Below are 15,153 nucleotides of genomic sequence, written 5' to 3' on the forward strand. Positions count from 1 at the left end.
AATTCAACATAAGCACAGGGAGATCTGGGTGGGCCCCTAACACTACACCCTGTGATAGGCATGAAGGAGCCATATGGTTGAAGCACAGTGCCCATTTTTGAGGTGCTCCCAGTCTGGAGTCACAGGCAGTGCTGTGACATTCTGCCTCTATCACTTACAAGCTGTGCAACCTTGGGTAAGTTCCTTTGTTGTAGCCAGGTGTTCTGGGAAACAAACTCACTCAGAAGGACAATGCAGATGGGGGAGTGCAGTTTATTACACCGGCGGGCCCAAGGCAGAGTCTCCTCTTAGTCAAGGACCCCGACCAGTTTTTGTGAAAACCTTATATACCCTAAGTGTACGTGCTCAAACCCACCTTCCCCAATTCTCTGAAACTAGTCTGAACAAAGGAAAAGAAAGATATAATCAAAGTTAACCCTGATTTGTATGCCTTAAGCCTAGGTAGTTAACAGTGGACAATTATCAATAGGCCTGTGGTCATACCCCAATAAGCATAATAGAATTTATGATTCTATTCAGTTACACAGATAATTAGGGTATTCTTTTAGGTGACAGAGAGTCTAGGTATGAGCCCTGGGGCTCTTCCACCCAGGGGGTCTGGTTTTCCAGTTGGTACGCTGTTTCCATAGATACTGGGGTATAGCTCAAAGTCCACAGTCCTGCCCAAGATGGAGTCCTGCTTTCAAGATGGAGCCTGTTCTGTCTGTTTCCTCCTTCACTCCCCGCCTTGATGCTCTTATCTCATAGTATGAGCATCACTCATAGGGATATATTGCACCCTAGCTCTCTGGCCGCTAATTTGGGAGAATGACACCAACCTTTGGGTTACAAAGTTCATAATTCATTGTAAAATGCAGGGTCCACAAAGCAGAACTATCAAGGCAACTATAACAACGGTAAACATAGTAAGTTTTCCACCAATCACCCTTCACCCAAGATAGGACTGAAGTCCAGAAAGGAATGTTTTTATTTGACATTGCTTTTACCTGGTTTTTCATGTCATCTAAAGCAGCTGATACATTGCCAGATAAACCAGGAATATATACATAACATTCAACCTTAATTACAGCACAGGTCCCTCCTTGAGCAGCTGTGAGCATGTCCAAAGCCATTCTACTTTGAATTACCACTTTTCTTATTTGGATTTGTTCTTCATTTAAGACTTTGATGGCTTTAGCACCATCTAGGAGGGCCTGTTTTGTGAAATTAGTCAAGGCTTCTACTTTAATCGCAATCTCTGTTGTCCCTAGAGAAGGTACGAATACGGCAGCACTCATACCACTGAAACACAGACCTTGTCCACCTAGCACATAAACCAGGTAGATTTACCGGGGCTTGTTGTAGGTTAGGCTTTATGCTGCCATGGGCAAAAGCGAATCCCAGTGTGCAGCGGCCTACCTAGCCGGTTGATAACCAAGGACAAAGGTTAGGTCCACAAAGCCATTGGGTTCCACTGGGTGCCACCCAGTGGATTCCAGGGATATATTGCCAATCAGAGCCTGGCCAATGGATGGACTGGTTGGGGTGGTATGTGACCTCGAATGTTCATTTACATTGGGGGATAGATGCCCCATGTATTTTAGTTCTTTTGGGTATAATGGACAGTCCCCAAACCCTACCCTTTGTTCTTTTTGTTCCCAGCATATAGTGGGAGGAGTAATTAATTGACCCTTTTCTGGGGTCATCCAGAAATATTCATCCCCGACTTGGTAGAATTGTTCAACATACCTAGAGGCCTGTCCTCCCTTGGTGGTCAGGGAGCTTTTCTCCTTTTTGTTCTTTAAATATAAAGGATAGGCTTTTGTTACTTCTATGAAACTGGTGTTTATATCAAATGTAACCCCATGACCCGAGTCTATTGACTGTAGATCTGGCTTACATCAAGAGAGCAGGGAGAGATTATGATTGACAAGAGAAAGGAAAGTCTCTTTTTGTTGTCCCAGAAAAGAGCAGAGTGGTTTAAAATCTCCTTGGTGGAGTGGTGACACCCACCAAGGAATCCATCCATCACAGACAGAGGCATAGCCCCACATACCCGGCAGTTGGAGGTGTTGTTGAAGTCCATGTAGGAATGTGCCTGTGAGATGAAAACATTGTCCTGAGTTGAAACGGAAGTTAAACTCAAAATCACGTTGATGAGGCCAAGCGGCAGGAGTTGATTATGTGGCTTCATCCTGAAGGGGCTCGTCCGGAATCTTCTTTTCCTTCTTCTTCTTAAGGATGATCTTAGTATCTCGAGGGTCAGTGGGGTCCCTCTGCTCAGTCCACTCAGAGTTTTCTGGGTCTGTATGGTATGTTCTCTTCATCCTCATGTGGTGGATCCAAGGGAGTGACACGTGCAACTTTAACTGCAGTAGGGGTGGTTACAACAGTATATGGACGTGGGCCAAGGAGTCGTGTTTCCAGTCCTTGACCCACACCTGATCCTAGGGCACAAATTCGTGAATCTGTTCCCCAAGGGGGAACAGCACCTTTTTTGGTACAAACTTAGCTACCTGATTTATTACCTTACCCAGTTGTTCCACCTGCTGTGAAATCTCGTCTCCCCTTCAGTTCAGTTCAGTCGCTCAGTTGTGTCTGACTCTTCATGACCGCATGAAGCGCAGCACGCCAGGCCTCCCTGTCCATCACCAACTCCCGGAGTTCACTCAGACTCACGTCCATTGAGTCAGTGATGCCATCCAGCCATCTCATCCTCTGTCGTCCCCTTCTCCTCCTGCCCCCAATCCCTCCCAGCATCAGAGTCTTTTCCAATGGGTCAACTCTTTGCATGAGGTGGCCTAAGTACTGGAGTTTCAGCTTTAGCATCATTCCCTCCAAAGAAATCCCAGGGCTGATCTCCTTCAGAATGGACTGGTTGGATTTCCTTGCAGTCCAAGGGACTCTCAAGAGTCTTCTCCAACACCACAGTTCAAAAGCATCAGTTCTTCGGTGCTCAGCCTTCTTCACAGTTCAACTCTCACATCCATACATGACCACAGGAAAAACCATAGCCTTGACTAGATGGACCTTTGTTGGCAAAGTAATGTCTCTGCTTTTGAATATGCTATCTAGGTTGGTCATAACTTTCCTTCCAAGGAGTGTCTTCTAATTTCATGGCTGCAGTCACCATCCGCAGTGATTTTGGAGCCAAAAATCTCCCCTTCCTGAGGCAAATTTGTTGACACCTGTTTTATTATGGGAGGGGCCTCCCATACACAGTTTCGTACAGAGAAGAGCCAAGGGACCATGGGGTCATCCTGAATCTGAGCAGAGCCATCGGAAACAAGTCCATCCAGGAGCAGTCAGTCTCTATGATCCACTTGGAGAGTGTCTCTTTAAGAGTCTGGTTGGTTCCTTCCACCATCCCAGAACTCTGGGGCTTATATGCTGTAGGTAATTTCCACTAAAAGTTTTGCTTCCTTGTTGTACTAAATCAGCTACAAAAGCCAGGCCATTGTCTGATACGATGCTGGTAGGAAATCCAAATCTAGGAACTATCTCCCTAAGCAGGAACTGGGCTACTTCTGAGGCTCTTTCAGTAAGGGTAGGAAAAGCTTCTACCCATCCTGAGAACGTACATACCGTGACCAGCAGGTAATGGTAGGGTCTGTGAGGTTTCATTTCAGTGAAGTCCACTTCCAGGTGTTCAAAGGGCAGCCTGCCTTTTAGCTGAACTCCCGGAGGTTTTTGTCTGTGCCGACAGGCAGCATTGACCTGTGAGCAGGCAGTGCAATTCTGAGATTCTGTCCTACATAGGGAAGAGAGGCAGGGAATCAAGAAATATTTTTGAATTAGCTTTTCCAGTTTATCATGGCCTAGGTGGGTCGCTTGGTGTGTTTGGCTTACCAGAGTGGGTGCCAGATCCTCCAGTACCAATAATTTGCCACTTGGCAATTCCCACCATCCCTTTTCAGTCTTGATGGCCCCTTCTGCTTTGGCTACTTGGTTTTGGGCTTCAGTGTATTTTGGAGAGCCCAGTGTTAGCTCAGGCAGCTCCGCCAATAGGAGAACTTTAATAGGGGCTTCACTTGTCACCCCCAAGCCCTCAGCTGCTTGTTTAGTGGTCTTATCTGCCAGTCTGTTTCCCTGAGCCTGAGGGGTATCCTCTTATTGATGTCCTTGGCGGTGTATGACTACAGCCCTTTCTGGTTCCCAGACAGCATCTAATAGGGTCAGAAGTTCTTCCTTGTTTTTAATATCTTTTCACTAGCTGTCAAAAGGCCTCTCTCCTTATACAGATCCCTGTTACATGTGGTGTGGCAAAAGCATACTTGGAGTCTGAGTAAATGTTTGTCTCCTTACCTTTTGACAGCTGAGGGTCTGGATTAGAGCATATAGTTTGGCCCGTTGAGCAGACCGGTGTGATGGCAGAGAGCTAGCCTCAACGACGGTTTCTTCCATGACTACTGCATATCCCGACAATTGTTGTCCTTGTTTCACCAGGCTGGCGCCGTTGGTGTACAGGATCAAATCTGGGTCCGGGATTAGCTGGTCTCTCAAGTCAGGTCTGCTGGCATATTTCCTTGCAATCATGTGAGGGTCCACCTTCTCCCACAGGAAGGAGAGTGGCCGGATTCAGGGCCTGACGAGGCTCAATAGTAACATGGAGGTTTTCACATAGCAGTCCCTGGTATTGAATAATCTGGGATGTCAACAGCCATTTATGGGGGTCCCCTCGCAGGAGAGTATTGACCTCATGTAGGACTTTTGTGATCAAATCTTGGCCCAAAGTCAGCTTGGTTGCCCCCGAACCAGTAAGGCAACTGCAGCAACTGCCCGTAAGCATCCCAGCCACCCAGTGGCAACGTTGTCCAGCCGTTTCGGGAGATAAGCCACGAGTCTGTCCCATGTCCCCATAGTCTGGGACAACACTCTCATAGCCACCTTGTCCTTTTCAGTCACGTGAAGAATAAACAGCTTCGCAAGGTCTGGCAGGCCCACGGCGGGTGCTGACATAATTGTACCGGGTTTGAGTTCTATTACCAGTGGGACTTGTTTTGCAAGCCTGGGGGTGTTATCTTCCACTCAGACTCAGGGAATTGTTGAGTTAACTCTCCCTCTCGACTGTTTAGCCCATTCGGTTTCCCTTCCTGGATATTGTGCAACCTCCATTCATCTTGAGGGGTTACTGAGAGGAAGAGTAAATAGGTGGTTGAGCCCACTTGAAGAGTGGGTCTTTCGTGAGGGGAAAGGTCACTTGTGCCCCCAATTTAGACAGCAAGTCTCTTCCCAACAAAGGTACTGGGCATTCAGGGATGTATAAAAATTCATGAGTCACTTGGTGTCCCCCCATCTGACATTTTCGGGGTAGGCTTGCGATACAAAGGCTGCATTTATCACCATCTGAGACCCAGCAGCCTCTGGATCTATTGGCGTATAAAGTATATAGGCTTCGCACAGGCTTTCGTAGAACTCGGAGGGTGATTGACTTTCCCTTTGAATCACTTCAGAGGGTTTTGCCATACTCATAGGTTTTCGGGCCCCCCTCATAAGACTTTGGAAAATAGCCACCCAATATCTCTTCGGGTGGCCCCTCCCTTCTTCTGTGTTACAGTCCCAGTTGGGCCTCCCTCTTATCGGGGGTGGCTAGTTCTGCCCACCACTGCAGGTTTGCAGTACGCTCTGGGATGCTTATGGTGCCATTTCTCTTAACCATTTTCTGGCCTCAGTTAGGATCCTGTGTCTTTCCTCAGTGCTGAAAAGGAAGACTAGTAGTTGGATTATGTCATCCCATGTAGGATGACAGGTGGGTTCGAAAAATAGTCTCCATTAGCCTAATCATGGCTTGTGGCTCCTCTGACTACGATGGAGTGTGTCTCTGTCAGTTTAATATATCCGTAGAGGAAAATGGCTGGTAATAATAGGCTATGGGGGCAGATGGTAGTGCCCACATGCGTCCTGAACCGGAGGCTGTTGTAGCTCTCTGAGGGGCATCTGTAGTGGGGTTCTTTCCCTCTGTTCCTTGGCGGAGTGCAGCCTCTGTCTAATTCCTGTGTTTTCTTCCCCTTTCCCATCAGTACTCACCGGGAGAGGTGGATACAGTCTAGGAGGTCCGGCTGAGGTGGAGTCCTGGGGGCGTTGACCAGAGGTCACCATCACTGGGACCGGAGCCTGCCAAAATGGCGGCTCTACTATCTCCAGGAGAGTTGACAGAGGAGCAGCGGCTAGTGCAGGAACTTCACCTGGCCCTGGATCGGGCATTAAGGTGGCCTCTGTTCCTGGTGGAGCACTGGGTGGTGGGCGTGTCATCATCCAGTACGGAGGAGGGGGCAAGTCATCCCCATCCAAATCCTGAAGAATTTCTTCTTCTTCTTTTTTTTTTTTTTTATCATCAGTCAATTTTTGTGCCATTAATATTTTTCCCTTTCCCTTCCAGATACATAACCTTGTCCAAGCAGGAGGGTCTTGAGTTAACCCTAGCCATGAGGCTAGGGAGACAGTTGCCTTAGGGAGATAACCTAACCTGTTCTAATGGAGGACTAGGGGAAGAAATCAATGACTTAAATCCCTCAGAGCAGTAAGAGGATAAGGTTTATGACTGTTTCACTGTTTCCCAGTCTCAGGCACAGGCTTGGATTGCTTTACATCATGGTATCTATTTGCATCTGTGGTGAACGAACTGGTAATGAGTTAAAATTACAACCCCTTAATCCTACCCAGCAGTGGTCATGCTGGAGACCTTGGGGACACCCAACTCCAGTCTGGGGGTTCCAGGAGCTCAACCTGCCTTGACCTGCCTAGGGATCTTGTTCTCGAAAGTTTGTCACGCCTCAACATGCTTGGGGATCCACCAGTCCAGGGGTCCCAGGAGGTCATCATGCCTTGATCTGCCCAGGGACCCAATTCTCGGGAGGCCGACCTGCCTTGACCTGCCCAAGGATTCAATCTCCAGGAGGCTGTCACGCCTCAGCCTGTCTGGGGATCTATACCCTGACCCGGGGACACCTGGCTCTCAGGTTGCAACAGTACTGGGTAAGATAAGCTTCAGAAAGACTTCCCTAAGGGAGTTCACCCATGGAAATAGAAGGAAGCCTATTACTTGTGGGACTGTGCCCAGTCTCAGCAATAACTCAGGAGCCCAGTGAAACACCATTGCCTTTCTGGAAAGACTAAAAGAGACCTTCCAAAAGTTTACCAATCTGGACTTAGACTCTTACGAGGGACAGGTGATTTTAAAGGACAAATTCCTGTCCCAATGTGCATCAGATATCAGAATAAAGCTGCAACAGCTACAGTAACAGAACCCTGCTTCCTCTTTAGATGAGATGGTCAAGACAGCCACCAATACCTTTTATAACAGAGAACAGGAGAAGGAGGCCAAGGCCCAGGAGAGGGATGAAAGGAAAGAGACAAGGCATGCCCAGATGTTGGCTGCCCTCCAGAGAAGCCCTATGGCAAACCCTGAGTCCTTCAAGGACAAGGCATGAGACAAATGTTAATCTGTAGACAGGCAGGACATTGGGCCAAAGAGTGTCCAAACCTTGACAAGTCTCCTATAATGGCTTGCTACAAATGCCATCAACTGGGAGACTGGGCAGCACTCTGTCCTTGGGACCCAAGAGCCTCAAGGTCAAGTGCCAAGCCTTCCCTCAGGATGGTTCAACAGGACTGAAGAGGCCCGCTCCAGCCAGCCCACCTCTCACAGATAACCATCATGGGGCTGGAGCCAAGGGTGCAACTGGATGTGGCAGGTAGGCCTGAGATTTCTTGGTTGACACAGGGTTACCTACTTTATCCTGACTTCCTACTCCAGAGGCTTCTCCTCCCAAACCCGTACCATTTTGGGTGCTACAGGAAAAACAACTACTAAAAGATTCACCCGAGCTCTTCTTTGTTGCTGGGATGGACAAATATTTTCCCACCAGTTTCTGGTGGTCCCTGAGTGCCCTACTCCCTTACTGGGAAGAGATATACACACTAAACTGGGGACCACCCTTGTGATGGGAAGCTTTTCAGCCCCTAGAGCCCTACAGCTCCTGGTTACTACTAAAGAACCCATTACACCTTCAATAGGGAGGGACCAAAAACTATGAGAGGACAAAATTAACCCCCAGGTGTGGGACCAGGGATTCCTGGATGAGCCCACCAAGCTGAACTGGTCATCATTGTCCTCTGAGATCCTATTGTTTCCCAACCGGGAACAATATCCCCTCAGAAGAGAGGCTTGGGAGGGACTACAGCCTTTAATAAATAACTTCCTTGCTTGTGGGCTATTGGTACCCACCACTTCACCCTGTAACACCCTTCTTTACCTCTCAGTAAAGAAGAAGGACGGAACCTGGCGCATGGTTCAAGATCTCCGGATCATAAATGAAGCTGTAGTCCCCCTCCATCCCACAGTACCCTCCCTATGTAATCTTGGGGGAAATCCCACCCAGTGCCAAGCAGTTTACAGTCTTGGGTCTCAAAGATGCATTTTTTTGCACACCACTGGCTAAAGAATCCCAATACCTTTTTGCCTTCGAGTGGGAGGCCCCAGGAGAAAAACACCAACAGATGACTTGGACAGTATTACTTCAGGGGTTCAGAGATAGCCCCCACCTGTTTGGACAGGCTCTTAGCCGAGATCTCCTAGATCTGAACCTGGGACCTAATAGGAAAATATTACAATATGTAGATGACCAACTAATCTGCTCTCCAGATGAGAAAAATGCCCAACAACATGCAATTCAGGTTCTAAACTTTTTGGCAGAGAGGGGATATAAAGTCTCCCTTGCTAAGGCACAGATGGTCAAGACAAAGGTCACTTACCTGGGAGTTCAGATTACACACGGGTCCAGGAGGCTGTCCTCTGATCGGGTACAAGGAATCCTCCAGTTGCCCTCCCCCACGACTCGAAAACAATTGCGAGCTTTCCTGGGGCTAACTGGGTATTGTAGAGTCTGGATACCCAACTATGGTCTAAATGCCCAGCTCAAAGGGACGGGATGATTCAATCCCACTGATGTGGGAAACTCCTCAAAAGAAGGCAGAGGCTACACTAAAACAAAGCTTAACTTAGGCACCTGCCTTGAGGTTGCCAGACCCAGAAAAAGCATCCCAACTTTATGTTCATGAAAGAGAGGGAATAGCCTTGGGAGTGTTAACTCAAAGGTTGGGATTTGAGATCCAGCCTGTAGCTTACTTATCCAAGAGGCTCTACCCAACCCCCCGAGGCTGGCCCCCCTGCCTTCGAAATCTTGCCGCTATTGCAATCCTGATAGAAGATTCTTTAAAACTCTCATTTGGGGGCAAACTATTTTTACCAGCCACCAAGTGAAACAACTGAAGTGAAACAACTCCTAAATGGGAGAGGTCAGTATGGATGTCTGATCAAAGAATCCTCAGATATCAAGCAGTGCTGATGGAAAATCCAGGCCTCACTATATCCCCTTGTGAGGTTCTTAACCCAGCCACCCTCCTCCCTACCCCCGAGGGCTCTCTCCCCTTTCACTCTTGCCTAGAAACCTTGGCCCACTGGACAAAACCCGGAGAGGGATTGTCAGAAGATCCTTTGACCAATCCCGAGGAAATCGGGTACACTGATGGAAGCAGCTTTGTCTTGGATGGAAAAAGAAGAGCCGGGTATGCAGTAGTCTCTAGTTTTGAGACCATAGAGGCTAAACCTCTGCCACCAGGTACTTCAGCCCAATTAGCTGAGCTCATAGCCCTGACTTGAGCCTTAGAGCTGGGAAAAGGAAAAAGAGGAGCCATTTACACTGACTCCAAGTATGCCTTTCTGGTGCTACCTGCACATGCTGCTATTTGGAAAGAAAGGGGCCACTGTCAAGTACTACCCGAGGGTCCCCAATCAAATATGGTGATCAAATTCTTAGACTCTTGGAGGCAGCCCATCTGCCCACTGAGGTTTCAGTCTCCCATTGTAAAGGACACCAAAAAGGGAGCACGAAAGTGGCATGAGGGAACCACGCAGCCGATCAGGCAGCTAAGAGTGTAGCATTACAGAACAATGACCTAATAGGGGTGGCCACCTTAGTTCCACAGACTAATTTGCCAGAAACTCTTTCATATACTGAAGGTGAGACTCTTAAAGCTAAAAGCGAGGGCTTTCAAGAAGATCATATGGGGTGGTTCCAAAAAGGGGGACTCCTTTTTCTGTCTGGGAACCTCCACTGGAAGTTGGTTAACTCCTGACATGCCACCACTCATTTAGGGGAAAAGGCCCTCCAAAGATTACTAGAAAGGTCCTTCAGAGGAACAGGCCTCCAAACAACTACAAAGCAAGTGGTCTCCTCTTGTCCCACTTGCCAATTAAACAAAAGGAGCTCGAAGACCCCAGCTGGCCAGCCCGTCCAAAGACATGGGACCTACCCAGGAGAGGACTCGCAGATGGACTTCACCCAGATGCCAGTTTCTCAAGGGTATAAATACCTATTAGTCATGATAGATACATTCACAGGATGGATTGAAGGCTTTCCCACCTGGACTGAGAGGGCTGAGGAGGTGGTAAAAAAGCTGCTCCATGAAATCACTCCGAGATTTGGTCTGCCAGGTCATTACAAAGTGACAACAGGACATCATTTATTTCTAAGGTCACCTAAGGGGTCTCTAAAGCATTGGGCATTAACTTATTATCTCCATTGTGCTTGGAGGCCTCAGTCTTCAGGAAAAGTAGAAAGAGCCAACCAGTTCTTAAAATCGGCAATAAAAAAAGATAACCCAGGAGACATCCATGGGATGGAAGGAGGCTTTACCAATAGGTCTCCCCCACACTGGTATCACCCCTTAGGAACAGGTTGGTCTTAGTCCTTATGAGATGCTATGTGGGAGATCTTTTGTTTATGTCAGTGACCTCTTCCTAGATCCAGAGGTTCAGACCCTCCAGTCTTATACCATGGCCATTGGGCAATTCCAACAGGATATATGCTCGTGGGGTGTGAACCAGGACCCAAAAGATTCTAAGGAGTCACCACTATATGCTCCAGGAACTCAAGTACTAATTAAAGTCTGGAAGGATGGGTCCACAAAGGCTCAACTCAAGCCCACAAGAAAGGGCCCCTACCCTGTAATATTTTCTATCCCCACAGCAGTCAAGGTACCAGGACATGACTCCTAGATTCACTACTTATGAGTCAAGCCGTGGAAGAAAACAGAAGAGGACATTCAATATACCTATGAGCCTCTGGGAGATCTCAGATACCTATTCAGAACTACAAATGAGTGTCATTCTAATGAACACCCTCAAAATCTAGTTTCTGGGGGTAAGATTTCTCAGGACAGCTCTAAAGAGCCAATACAGCTTGGCAGGGGTTGTACTCCAAAACAGACAGGCAATAGATCTTCTGATCCCTGAACAAGGAAGGACTTGAGCCATCCTGGCAATGGAAATTTGGAGTTGGTTAATGCCCCTACTAGTCCTTGTTATGCCATATTGATGCTGCTTATGATTGTTCCATGTACTATCAATCGTCTAACCTGTTTTGTCTCTGCCCAGGTCAACAAGCTACAACATGCAGTACCAGTTCACAAGGATATATAAATCTACAGCTGACCATGGAAAATACAAGTCACCCTTAGATGGACACCGCTATAAGGACTCTGAGGCCTGAGACTAGCAAGAGGGGGAGGCCCAATACCCCTCGCCATCCCAGTTCAGCAGGAAGTAGCCAGAGTGGCCTCGATGCCCCTATTCCCAAAGAATTCCCAACATCCCATCTCTTGAGGAGGAGAATGTTAGGTAGTTAGAATAGGGAAAAGGAGTCCAGAATGGCGTCTGAAGACTGGAGTGAGGACTTCAGGTGGAATAAACAACACTCCTGGCTAGCCCAATTTACATAGGGCAGGCCCATGGGGGAGGAAAAAACATATAAAAAGAGGAGCCAAAGGGCTGGGGGTCTCTCTCCCCACCGCACACACTCGTTCTCTCTCTCTTTGAGTCAACATGCCCTCATGCCTCGAGGATGTATTTTCCAGTTATTTTCTAAATAAAACTGAGCTGTAACACAGAGCTGTAACACTGATCTGTCCAAGAGCTATAACACGGCCTGTCTGAGAGCTGTGACACGCTGAGGGCTTTAACGTCCGTCACTTCAAATTTTTGAGACCACACAGAACCCAGGAGATTTTTTTCTCCTGACAATTAGGATATTCTTTTAGGTGAAGGCGAGTCTAGGTACGAGCTGGGGCTCTTCCATCCGGGGGGTCTGGCTTTCCAGTTGGTATGTTGTTTCCATAGATACTGGGCATATAGCTCAAAGACCACCGTCCAGCCCAAGATGGAGTTCTTCTTTCAAGACGGAGCCTGTTCTGTTTCCTCCTTCACCTTAACCTTTCTGTGCTTAAGTTGCGGCATCTATAAAATGGAGATATTGCTAACACATTTCCCTTCCAGGGCTGTTGTGAGGAATAAATGAGTTAATATGTCAAAAGGGCAGGAAACAACCTGACAAAGTCAAATATTAATAATAGTAAAAGAAACACATTAAAAAAATAAAATACATGGAATCATACAGTTAAAAAAGGACATGGAACAGTTGCTTGCATGTGGTAAGTGCTTGACATAAGGTAATCACTATTTCATTATTGGCTCTGGAAGTTTAATTGGGCCTAGAAGGCCCTTCTAGGAAGTTTGCATTTTGTCCTGTTAATTCCCTGGTAGCTCAGCTGGTAAAGAATCCACCTGCAATGCAGGAGATCCGGGTTCAATCCCTGGGTTGGGAAGATCCCCTGGAGAAGGGAATGGCTGTCCCCTCCAGTATTCTGGCCAGGAGAATTCCATGGATGTATAGTCCATGGTGTCAAAAAGAGTCAGACATGACTGAGCGACTTTCACTTTCATCCTCAAGAAGAGTCAGGCTGAGCTGGTAGGTGAGAGACAGTGGGGAGGGACTGGTTTGGAGACATGGAATAACACTGAACAGCTCTCATAGGGTGGCAGGTAAGAGCCTGTTTAGAGTATGTTCCAGAGGGAATAGAAGGGACTTCCTGCTAGCCCAGTGGTTAAGAATCCACCTGCCGAGGCAGGGGACACAGGTTCAATCCCTGGGTCCAGGAAGATTCCACATGCCTCGGGGCAACTAAGCCTGTGTGCCACTACTGAGCCTGTGCTCTGCAAAAAGAGAAGCCACTGCAATGAGAAATCCATGCACCACAACTAGAGAGAAGTCCTCGCTCCCTATGAGAGGGTAACAAGCAGGAAGGCCAGGGGTCTCCAAACGGAGGAAATAGGCTGCAAGTATTGGACATTTTTTCTCTCTCTCTTAAGCAGCAGGAGGAAACAAACTAGTGCCATTTCCCCCTTCTCTATACAAATTTAAAAAGCGGTTTCTCTTAAAATTCTGTGTTGCCAACGTGACACCTGGCTCCACCTGAACTTAACTGTTCTCAAACCTTGAGCTAACCAGTGCATTTTTCTTATGGAAATATTTGTCTTAAGCTATGTTAATGTACTATCTTCAAGTCGGTTCGGCCTAAAGGCTTAGATTTAAGCTCAGAACCAACTTGACAAACAGTATGTTACACACTGTTCTCCTAATCTATGTTAATGAAATATTGTATGGTAATCTGCCTTTCTTCAAGATTCAGGTCCATCGGTTTATGGCCTGGGATGACTCACCTGGTGCCATTCTCTGAGTTTTGAGACATTTTTCTTTATTTAATTAGCAGACTGCTAGTAGCTATATAACATCCAGCTAAAGACTAGCAGGGGAGAAGGCAATGGCACCCTACTCCAGTACTGTTGCCCGGAAAATCCCATGGTCGGAGGAGCCTGGTAGGCTGCAGTCCATGGGGTCGCACAGAGTTGGACACGACTAAAGCAACTTAGCAGCAGCAGCAGCAGCAGCAAAGACTAGCAGGGGGCACTCTTTCTGCCCCTTTCTGATGTCTCTGTCGGAAGCTTTCTCTATGTCTTTTATACTTTAATAAAACTTTATCACACAAAAGCTCTGAGCGATCAAGCCTCGTCTCTGGCCCTGGGTTGAGTTTTTCTCTTCCGGAGGCCAAGAATCCCGGTGTCTTTCATTCTTCAGCAACAACCTTTCACCTACAGCTAGAGAAAATCCCTGTGCAGTAAGGAAGACCCAGTGCAGCCAAGAATAAATAAATAAATAACAATTTAAAAAGAATATACCTATCAATAATTACTAAAAATCAAAGCTTCTCTGTTCATGGGATTCATCAGGCAAGAATACTTGGAGTGGGTTGCCATTCCCTTCTCCAGGGGATTATTCAATGTATGTTCTTATAAAACAAAGGGAATAGAAGAACTCACGGAGGCAGCAAGCATAGGTGGATTTTTCTAAAAAGAGAAGCAAATGGACAGTAACACATGGAGAATGTGGGGCTGATGGAAGTTTTGTTTTAATGGGTGGAATTGAAGAGTTAAAAATTTACATACCCTCCTGCTCCTTCTGCCTCTGTAACTCAGCTTGCTCCTTGCAAAGTCTGAATCACGTAGGTCTCAGAAAGTGGGCACTCACAATACTAGGGTCTGGAGCTTATCTCACCCTTGTCCTGCTCTTTGCAATTGCCCAACCCCAGCAAACGTGCTTAATCATGCCTGTTTGTGTACAAAAACTCCATAACCCCTTTGTTCAGGGCTCAGAGTTTGGAGTGTTAACTCCACTGAGCCCGCTGGCGAAATAAACCTGAGTTCTCCAACTCTCTGAGTGTAGTGCTCGGTTTCTTGAGTACTGGTTTCTGCAACAGAATGATTCTACAGAATATGAACGATGGGGTAGAATTCTCAGAGGGCAATCCCAGAAGTTGACTCGGGATGGGAGCCAGTATAAAACGGCAGGGTTTGTCTTGGAGAGCAGCAGAGCATTGGGGACCATAATTATTCCTCCTTTACTGATGGGGAGATCGTATTCCAGAAGGCTGCAATGTGGCGAATCGTGGGCTGGAACGGGGACCACTCGTAGAGTGTTCCCTCTCCTTCAATGGAAGCAGAAAACCCCCAAGACTGCAGGAAGTGGGCAGAGCCTACGAGGGTAAGGGAAACAGTGGAAGCAGGCCTAGTGGAAAGAGGGCAGGCCTCTGCCTTTTCAGAATTGCGGTGGGGTGGGAGGCCGAGTCTGGAGCCAGAGAGAGGGTCAGGGTTTGATTGGGCTGAGATCACGGATGGTGACACTGGGCGAGGGGTTTGTGATCGTCCGTACTGGGCCAACGTGAAGGGGCGTACAGCATGCCTGATGTGGGAAGCAGTATGGGCTCGGAATGCAGGGAATC

At 47.5% G+C, this 15,153-nt stretch overlaps 1 long non-coding RNA gene across 1 annotated transcript; it reads right to left on the minus strand.

Moving 5' to 3' along the window:
• Positions 1-238: 238 nt before the first annotated feature.
• Positions 239-14,431, minus strand: LOC139184052 (uncharacterized). The gene is made up of 2 exons (XR_011567485.1): positions 4,285-14,431; positions 239-3,730 (listed from the first exon to the last, which is right to left on the minus strand). It is a non-coding gene; the product is annotated as an uncharacterized lncRNA (long non-coding RNA).
• Positions 14,432-15,153: the final 722 nt, after the last annotated feature.

Source organism: Bos indicus, chromosome 7, assembly GCF_029378745.1.
Source record: "Bos indicus isolate NIAB-ARS_2022 breed Sahiwal x Tharparkar chromosome 7, NIAB-ARS_B.indTharparkar_mat_pri_1.0, whole genome shotgun sequence".
Taxonomy (NCBI): domain Eukaryota; kingdom Metazoa; phylum Chordata; class Mammalia; order Artiodactyla; family Bovidae; genus Bos; species Bos indicus.